Source organism: Adiantum capillus-veneris, chromosome 30, assembly GCF_014529385.1.
Source record: "Adiantum capillus-veneris isolate H3 chromosome 30, ASM1452938v2, whole genome shotgun sequence".
Classification (NCBI taxonomy): Eukaryota; Viridiplantae; Streptophyta; class Polypodiopsida; order Polypodiales; family Pteridaceae; genus Adiantum; species Adiantum capillus-veneris.
In genome coordinates, this window is record NC_140960.1 from 55677548 (window position 1) to 55688336 (window position 10789).

Below are 10789 nucleotides of genomic sequence, written 5' to 3' on the forward strand. Positions count from 1 at the left end.
TCTCCAAAGCCTACATAACCAACCCAATATCTAGTTTTAGCCTCTTATATTGATAGACAATCGGTCTTCTTATGAAAACCTACAATTTTTTTTATCTTTGGAGAATTTTAATCTCACGACTTGGGGTATTTTGGGAATTCTGAAAAATTTTAGGGGCATTTTGGGAAATCCTGACAAAATATTAAGGATTTGAGGGGTGTTTTGGGAATTTCCACAAATTAGAGGGGACTTTTGGTGATTTCCCTTAAAAGAAACACCGTTCTTCGGGGCAAACTTGAAATTCTCTCGATTTTAGGTCAAAATTTGAAGCTTCCGTCGATAATTGCACTAAAACTTGTGTAAATCTTCCAATCACTCAAAATCCCAACCTCGAGCAACAGGCCACTCCTCATCTCAAGCTGGCTGCTTATCTTGCGTGCTACGACCTGCCTCGCTTGAATTCAAGCATTCCCACTCACTGGCAATCAGAAACCAAATCCTGCCTCCCCTTGGCACCGTGTCTCCCTCTGCCTGCGTTGTCCACCCCCTCTTCTGTGCTGCGCCCAAAACTTGCCATGGCAAAAAGGTATTTTGGGAATTTAATAAATTTGAAGGATATTTTGAGATTTCCACAAATTAGAGCAAGGAGCAGTATTATGGGAATTTTTCCTAGAAAGAACCACAATGAGAATAACCAATCTAGAGAGAGAGTGAGAGAGAGAGAGAAGAAGAAGAGAGTTTTAACGTCGTAGGATCTTAAAGATCTAACCGACTATGAGTTGAACTCAAGACATGTTATTCAAGAGAAAAATGGCATAATCGCGAGCAAACCGGAAGTGGCCAATGTCGTTGACGATTCTAATCTCGCACTCCCACAAGAAAATGCGGCTCGAGGGATATTTTGAACATTTTCACAAATAAAAGGAGTGTTTAAGTCATTTTCAAAGGAAAAACTTGGCCTTTCCTTTTCGCTTTCTCCTAAGCCCAAGGATCTTTCAAGATTCTTATTAAAAAGACATGGGTGCAAACCTATTATGCACCAAGTTGAGAAAGTAGTGTCTCCCATACCCAAGCAAGGCCACACTCTTGCATGCCAAATTATTGCTCGACTTTAGTATCCTAGCCATCCTAGCATGATAGAAACATCTAGTTCTGTTAATCCTGCTTGGTAATATCTAACAAGAAGGAATGAATTCTTAATAATTTACTATTTCAAGGATGCATCAATACTTTTGCATGTCAATTCATTGCTTGACTTGAGGGTCCTAATTATCTATGTGCTGGTAGGACCTCCCAATTTTGCAAAGTGGTGTATTAGATAGAAATTTAGGAGATGCCTTGTGTGGCTTTGAAGGGAAAAGTGGAGATGTTGATGCGTGATAGAGAGAGGGAGACATGGAGAGAGCAGGAGAGTGATTTTATGCCCCAATTTTTTTTTGGTGTTGGCACGTGACAAAGAGGGGAGACAGGAGGGGAGTGATTTTATGCTGCAATTTTTTACATTGGTGAAATTTAATCTTGTAGCAAAACAACTAGGCATGCGAGGGTTGGCGCTTCGAGATTTTTTCCTCCTTTGTCATGATGGTATCTGACAAGCCTAGGGTGCAGATGGCAAAGTGAGGGAGTGATGGCACATATATATATATATATATATATATATATATATATATATATAGAGAGAGAGAGAGAGAGAGAGAGAGAGACATCCCATCAATGTTGGAGAAAAATGTCTCGGCTTAATATCGTGTCGTTTTCAATTTCAAAAATGTCGGTTGAGGGCAAGGGGAAAAGGAGAAATTCCGTCTTAAAATAGAGAAAAATAGTGTAAATTTTTTTTAAAAAAATCAGTTCGTCTAAGATGGGTTTGAGGTAGCTCAAAAATATCGGTTGAGGGGAAGTACAAAAGAATAAAACTGATTTTCTAAAAATTCTCTTTGGCAAATTCAAGGAAAGGAGCATTGTATGTTTAGAAATGTGATTTTTCCCGAACAGTGGTTAGAGGCAGAGAGAGAGAGAGAGAGAGAGAGAGAGAGAGAGAGAGAGAGAGAGAGAGAGAGAGAGAGAGAGAGATAACATGTGTCAAGAGCAGCGCCGACAAACCAGGTAGAGAGACTTAGAAAGGGAGATACTTTCTTTGTGCAAGCGACACGAGGTGACGAGGAGGAGCTCTGCGGGTGGGTACGCCGGGTACCCCTGCTAAGCAATAAAGCAAAGATGCTATGCTGGATTGAGGGGCTGAGCTCAGAGAACCGCCTATCCTGCAATTAGGCATGTTTGACCTCGTGGAGCAGAGGACGAGCACGACGGCTTTGTGGAGCGCTGGCCAGATTCCCATGAAGGATAAGCACCAAAAACCAGGGTAGATGGCACTTGCACAGATCGACGGAGAGAGAGAGAGAGAGAGAGAGACAAATGCCATCTCGTCGCTGCTTGGTGATGCGCAGGGTTTATGGGAGGGCTGCAGGTGCAGAGTATGCACAGAAATGGCAGAGCAAACGAACAAGGACGAGGGTTGGACGGCTGGCGTGCGATGGTGGGCCGAGCATGGAGCAGACCTGGAGGAGGTCCTGTTCAGAAGTTGGGGCAGGGGGGGCGGGGGCGGCGCCTCAGTGGAGATGGTGCTCAGCAGCTGCTGTGTGCAGGCAGGGCTCACAACGCAGCGATGGCGACGGTCGAGGGAAGAGAGAGGAGAGAGAGATAGGCATTTTACGTCTTTGGGGAGGGAGGGAGGAAGGGATCTGGCGAGATTTCGTTTAAAAGTGGAACGTAGACCGAGTAGGTATAGCCATTAACCAATATATGTGTGCACCACAGCAGAAAAGAAGAAAATCGTAGATTCCTAACTAGATTCTCTCTCTCTCTCTCTCTCTCTCTCTCTCTCTCTCTCTCTCTCTCCCTATTTCTCTGAGTTGAGGCAACCACGATGAGATTAAGGAGTTGTTGCGGTTATTTGCAAACACCCGGTTAGTGGGGGGGAGGGGGGGGGGGGGGGGGGGGGGGGGGGGCACACATAGTGCAAAGGTGTAGCAAGACACGGCACGTAGCGACATTTTCTGGGGTAGGGAATATAAGTACGAGCACTGGGCAAGCGAATTTTGGAAGGTTGGGGTGGGGGAATCTTGTTAATTAATATCTTTTTTATCATCCAAGCCATTTATGTGCCAGTAGGCGCTCCCAATTTTGGCAAGCAGGTCTAATACACGGAATCTGTGCAGATGCTTTGTGGTTTATGTGGATTAATCGAAAATCCAGCACTGCGTGTCATGCAAGGCTTGGCTCCCTCTGACGCGTTGCACCTAGGCTCCAGCAAGGCAGGGCGGCTCCAACAAGGCAGGCCTATATTTGTTGGCTGCATGTGTCTGGCATTGTCGCTGACGGCTAGTGGTGGCTGCGTTTCTCTGCGACTCTTCATGAGGCCTAAAACTGCTGACGTAAGTCCTGTCTTGTTTCCTTCTGCTACTGTTGACACACCTATTGGTTGTTAGTGTCTGTGTTTAGCTACCTGCTGATGAAAGAGCGTTGTTGTCTTCTTCTGCTGCTGTTGAGAGCAGCTATTGGTTATTACTCTCTGTGTTTAGCTATTGCACGTCATGAAGCAAGTCGTCATGTTATTACAGTGTGTGTTTAGCTACTGCAGTTCATGGCGTAGGTCGTCAAGTAAGTGTATGTGTGACAGACGTGTTGTTTCAATGGTCTTTGGTTCTTTTGGTGTAGTGAGCCCGGTTTTGCTTCTACATGGTTTGTGTTTTCGTCTTGTTGCTGGGTTGACGATAGGTGTTTCGCATTGGTGTTGTTCTTGTAGGTGTGAACAATGGGCAGGCTAAAGTCTGAGGCACGAGGGAAAGGGAAGCAAGGTGTCACCAATACTGAAGGCTACAATGTTGGCTCCTCGAAACGAAGAAACCAGAGGCGAGAGTAATGGAAGTCAGTGTTACTATATCGGTCGGTGGTGACGATGTAGACATAGGGTTGTTGGGGTGCATGCGGTTGTTTCTTGAAAGAGAAACATTAGCTGGACTGTGCGCATTGGAGAGAGGAGGATCCCTATTGCACCTTCATTTGCAAATGGTTGTCCGTCTTGAAGGAGTACGAGCGGAAGTGCGACGCGAGAGAGAGTGCGAGAAGAAGAGCTCGACAATATGGTGAACTCGCTCTACTGTAATGTGTAGAGCATAGTGAGTTCTTATTAGGTTTTTACAAAAGAATATGTGTACATACCTGGCGGCCCGCCCACTCACCTGGGCGACCACATTGGGCTTTATACCCCAACAACCTCCCACTTAAAGTCCAATGTGGTACTTTAAGTGTGAGAGAAGCTACTATACAAGCTAATATACAAGAGATGTAGAGAAGTGATGTACTACCCTACACCTAACTGCTTGCGAAAATGCGCAAAGCTCTCTGAGGGAAGTCCTTTTGTAAGTAGATCAGCAGGATTTTCTGTGGTGTGAACTTTGACAAGCTGAAGTTGCTTATCCTCGAGCATTTCCCTGATGAAATGATACTTCACATCCACATGCTTTGTCTTTGAGTGATAAACTGGATTGCGAGCCAATTGTATAGCACTTTGACTATCACAATATAACACAGGCATCTCTTCTTTGATTCCCAAATTTGTTACTAGTCGATTAAGCCAAATTGATTCTTTGCATGCCTCTGATGTTGCAACATATTCAACCTCTGTAGTAGACTGAGTAACACAATCTTGTAATCTACAATGCCATGATACTACTCCACCAGCCAATGTAAAGACATACCCTGATGTAGACCTTTGGTTGTCTAAGTCACCTGCATAATCTGAGTCTGTAAAACCGTTTACACTTAGCTCCTGACTCCCATAGCATATACGCATACTCTTTGTAGCTTTCAGGTATCTCAATATTCCTTTCACTGCCTCCCAATGTTTCTTGCCTGGGTTTGACATGTATCAACTTACTACTCCCACTGCAAATGCAATGTCTGGGCGAGTAGCAATCATTGCATACATCAAACTACCCACTGCAGACGCATATGGAATCTTATCCATTTCAGCCTGTTCTTCCTCATACACAGGACAATCTTGTTTGCTAAGTTTCACATATGGTGGCAATGGAACACTCAATGCCTTTCCCTTCTCCATATTGAAACGTTGCAAAACCTTGTCAATATACTCTGTTTGAGACAACCAAATCAACTTCTTTGATCTGTCTCTTTCAATGCGCATACCAAGTATATGACTTGCCTCACCCATGTCTTTCATGTCAAACGATTTTACCATCTTTGACTTCAAAGCTGAAATTTCTTCCAAGTGCTTGCCAGCAATCAACATGTCATCCATTTACAAAATAAGGATCAGCCAACTGCCATCCTTAGCCTTCTTTGTATATAGACAATGATCGAACTCACTACGGTTGTAGCCTTGAGAAAGCATAAACTTGTGGAACTTATGGTACCATGCCCTCAGTGATTGCTTTAAGCCATAAAGACTCTTTAACAACTGGCATACCCAATCTTCCTTGCCTTTCTCAACAAACCCTTCTGGTTGCTTCATGTAAATTTCCACATCTAAATCACCATGCAAGAACGCTGTCTTGACATCCATTTGGTGCAACACCAAATCTAATATGGCAACCAATGCAAGAAAGAATCTCAATGTAGTCATCTTGACCACCAGAGAGAAGACTTCATCAAAGTCAATGCCTTGTTCTTGCTTAAAGCCCTTGGCAACAAGCCTTGCTTTGTACTTTGGCTGACTATCATGAGCGGTGATCTTATACCTGTAAACCCATTTACAAGGTAGAGCCTTTTTGCCCTGTGGTAATTTAACAAGCTTCCATGTCTGGTTTTTATGCAAAGCTGTCATCTCTGACTGCATGGCCAATTGCCAATTCCCGGAGTCCTTCATTTGCACTGCTTCCTTGTAACATGAAGGCTCATTGCAATCACTCAACACGACATAGTTCATAGATGGAACAAACCTATCAGGAGGTCGCGTGATACGTCCATATCTACGCACAATAGGTGGCTCAGGCTCAACCACAACCTGTGGTTCCACTCTATCCTGTCCTCTTGAGCCCTGACATTTTGTCTTGCACGTGCAGGTCCATCTTCTTGGAAGACAACGGATAACCTTTCTAGATTCGGGATCCCAAAGTCTGTACCCCATCTCACCAGAATTACCATAGCTTAGAAAGATGCACTTTCTACTCTTTGGCTCAAGTTTGTTCCTAAATTCCTTTGCAACGTGAGTATATGCCTCACAGCCAAAGACTCTGAGATGCTTGTATGAGGGCACCTTGCCTGACCATACCATCTCTGCCACTAAATCCTTCTGCAAAACCTTGCTAGTAGATCTATTTATAAGATGAACAGCTGTTGATACAACTTCAGCCCAAAACCCATTTGGTAGCTGTGCATTAGACAACATACTTCTGACCTTCTCTTGTATGGTCCTATTCATCCTCTCAGCAACACCATTTTGAGGAGGATTGTAAGGAGCAGTAAGTTCACGTTTTATACCTTTTGACTCACAAAAGTCCTGAAAGGCCTTTGAAACATACTCTCCACCATTGTCAGTGCGTAAGCATTTAAGCTTCTTGCCACTCTGATTCTCCACAAGTGTCACAAACGTTTTGAAAACACTAAACGCTTCATCCTTGTGCTTGAGAAAGTAAACCCATACTTTCCTCGAGTAATCATCTATAAATGTCATAAAGTAAGAAGCTCCCCCTAGAGATAGGTTAGGCATAGGTCCACACAAATCACTATGAACAAGTGCCAACTGTGTATCTCTTCTACTGCTTCTATGCTTATGTGGCTGCTGTGTTTGCTTACCATACAGACAATGTTCACAGAATTCAAAATCATTAAATGAAAAGCCAGGCAAATAACCAGAACGAGACAAGATTTCCATTCCCTTCTTGGACATATGTCCTAACCGGCTATGCCACAAAGAAACGTTCGGCTGCTCGGTTACATTGATTACATTTTTAGAGACATTTGATACATAAATCATGTAAAGTCCTCCAGACTTTACTCCATGTGCTACTGTCATAGAACCCTTGGATATCTTCCACATGTTCTGTCCAAAAGTGGTGACGTAGCCAGCATCATCAAGTAAACCTGTGCTGATCAAGCTCTTTGTAATTGCGGGAACATGTCTCACATTCTTCAGCGTGAAAGAAGAGCCATTCTGAAACTTCAATTGAACATCTCCAACACCTAAGATCTCACATGTCTGCCCATTGCCTAGCCGAACATGATCTTTAGTGGTCACATAAGAGGTAAACCACTCCTTGTTTGGAGACACATGAAGTGATGCCCCTGAGTCTATAATCCAGTCACTCAGTGCATTTCCATCAGATGCTGTAAGAAGAGCTGAGTCCATTGTATTCTTCAAGAAGTAGATGTCTCCTGACACTAGACTGTCATCCTCTGCAACAGTGTTTGTCACATTTATTTCTTGAATCTTCACTGAGGACTTGTTCTTCTCACCATGGTCTTCAGCTTTCTCTTTGCCTTTTTCTGCTTTCCATTCTCTGCAGTCTCTTTTCATGTGACCCTTCTTGCCACAATGGTAGCATTCTATGTCACTCTTGCCTTTAGCACTGCGGGACTTGCTACGAGACTGATTCCTCTTTCCACCTTTGTACTTTTCTTTGGTCCTTCCCCTGACAACTAAGGCTGTTCCTTTGCCTTTGTCCATTGTCTTTCTATTGGTTTCTTCAGTAAGCAGACTTCCTTCTACACCTGCTATGTTCAAACCATCTGGAGGTGCAGAATTACTCAAAGCTGTGCGAAAAGTGTCCCAACTTTCCGCAATGTGATCAACAGGAACATAGCTCTAACAGGTTCATCAAACTTGACACCTTGAGCTGACAACTGACTATAGATTGTGTTGAATTCATTCAGATGATTGGACATAGGTGTCCCTTCTTTCATCTTCAAGTCAACAAGCTTCTTAAGCCAGTATACCTGTGAAGCTGCACTCTGCTTCTCATAAAGATCACTCAGCTTTAACCATGCTTGATAAGCCGACATCTCGTCTGCTACATTGAAGTAAACGCTTTCTGCCAAAGTCAGCATAATGGTAGAAAGTGCCAATTCATCCATTTCGCACCATTCATCTTCGTCCATATCTTCTGGTTTTATCCTCTTGAGCTTTATAGGTTTTATCTGCTTCTTTTGTACCAACACGTGCCAAATCTGCTTCTTCCACAATGGGAAATTGGTTCCATCCAGCTTCTTGATATTGTAAAGAGAAGTGTCCTGTGATCCAGCCATAGCTTCACAGTAGTTTACTTTCCTGGGAAAAAATTCAGCAGAGTTTCCCTTGTAAACTGACCTCTGAACCAATATCAACCTGTCAAATGAACCAAGAAAGCTTCAGATTCTGCAGAAGTTTCGGCAGAGTCTCCTTTGTAAAATGGCTCTGGTGTACTCAAAAACAGACCAAAAACAGCTCAAAAAACCATTGTCTCTCTAACACTGTAAGCTGTGGGTAAACCTGTCCTGCACCTGTACTATCTCTCACTGTCCTGTCACTGTCCTGTAAGCATAGACTGCGACAATGCCTCAACGGAAGTAAAGCAAAGATGCAATCCCAACTGTCTAACTCACAGTCAATACATCCTAGCTGCCTATCTAAGGGTGCTCGAGGGATCGCTCCAAGACCTGTATCACCGAAAGGATCTCAACATTCGAGAATCCCCCAGCTCAATAAAACCTCACTCGACCCTCAACAAAGGCTGCAGTAAATCTGAAATCTGACAGTACATAGACTTCCCACAAAGTCATACATCCACAAATTTCCCACTGTATGCTGTAACCGTTGCGGCGGTTGTTTGCTGCGTGACTCACAGCCAGCAAACCCTCAACAGACATACATAATCTCTGACAATACATCCCATGTGGAAGTACCTGCAATGTCAGGATGAAATTTGGAATATCAAGCAGCAAACACAAGCTACCTGATGAACTAGTGGATGTCGCCTACAGTCTGTGTGTAGATGCGCCCGTGTCGTATGTGACACGCCTCCAAGAACTGTGAGCTGTCCTTCGATGTGTAGACAGCCACAAATCAACACTCTGGGAGTGTCGATATCCTCAGCACCTGCAGTCATAGGCCGAAAACCCCAAATTTGCAGAGTCGGATCTGCACCCGTTGAGACCACGTAGTCGAAAAAGGCCTGCGCAGAACTCTGTCGAAGCCGAACGGTGGTCGAGATGACCTCAGAATGAAATTCTGAGAACACCAAGCCCTTTGGGCTTACCCACAGGATTTGGGGCCGTGTCTTTGCCTGTCGAATTTCACTCCAATTTGAGCTGGTGACTCTAGCCTCCTGCAGTGCTGCCCCGAGCCTTGATCTGAGCTCTGATACCAGTTGAAGGAGTACGAGCGGAAGTGCGACGCGAGAGAGAGTGCGAGAAGAAGAGCACGACGATATGGTGAATTCGCTCTACTGTAATGTGTAGAGAATAGTGAGTTCTTATTAGGTTTTTACAAAAGAATATGTGTACATACCTGGCGGCCCGCCCACTCACCTGGGCGACCACATTGGGCTTTATACCCCAACACGTCTTTGGGCAACCTCGTGGATTGCAATGAATACGAAGATAAAAGCGTACTTAGGTTGGGGTAAGTCAACGCCTACTACAAGCGGAATGGTTTTGTGTCGCGGCTTGAAACAACACAAGATGCATACGTTCGAGGGCATGGTGGGGTATTGTTTGAAAGACAGGATGAACCACACTTTCAAAAGGTTGTCCACAATATAAGTAGTAATGACGTGAATGCCGGCGTAGAATTGTACAGCTTATATGGAGCCGATGAATTGAAGAATAGGGTCTGCTTAACACCGACAAACATCTTTGATAGGGCCCTAATGTATTGGAAATTTAAGCTTCGACATCCAGCAGGCAACGACTTTCTATCTACACTGCATATAATGGTGAAGAGCGGAAACTACTATCCATCATCATGCTGGATAACTCCTTATCAGGGCCGTGGAATGCATCTTGCAAAAATCAAAGCATTGTGGAGGTGTATGATATACCCATCCACGGCAACATATAAAGACATTCTCAATATTTTTGTTAATGATGATGTGTATGCAAACACACAATCTCGTGCAGAGTGGTTCAATTCCCGTTGGCAAGAGAGACAAAGGTATGCTTATGATAGTTGATGTAGGACTATGTTTGTTGCCGAGTTTTTGATCATGACCTACGTCTTTTGTAGTCCAGCAAGAACTGTTGTCAATGATTTTGATCCTGAACTTGGCATAAGAGATGCAGAAATAGGAGATGATTTCATTCCGCTTGTACATCGTGTTGACGTAACGACAATTGCATAGTGTGGTGTGTTTGCTACCAATAACATTACTGCTCTTTGTTGTGACCAAAAAATATAAACTAATAACAATTTGCTTTGGTTGCAGTGTTGAGATGGATGAAGAAGATGAAAATCAGATGCTTCGACTGAGTGAGACACAACCAGATGACTCTTTTGGTATGATAGAAGACGCATGTATCGACAGGATAGAGGATGCTCTTGCTGCAATATAGAAAGAGTTGGCTGGAGATCAAGCCACAAATAACCGTCCGCTCCGATCGGAGCTTATTGAAGCGATACGTAGTTCGAGGGATACTATCGAGGACTATGCAATCAATGTCGCTAACATATAAGTAACAAAGCTGGAAGAGCAGATTTTGTCATTAGGAAAAGAACTGACAGCTCTCAAAGCCCAAGTCAATCGTCTTAATGCAATACTGTGTAGATTTTCAAATATGGTGAATCGCAGTTAGAACCTGTCATAAATTCTCAAAATGT

General features: G+C 43.8%; 1 pseudogene; it reads left to right on the top strand.

Annotated features, from left to right (window-relative positions):
• The first annotated feature begins 2462 nt into the window (after positions 1-2462).
• On the top strand, positions 2463-10524 carry LOC147417992 (uncharacterized; annotated as a pseudogene).
• Positions 10525-10789: the final 265 nt, after the last annotated feature.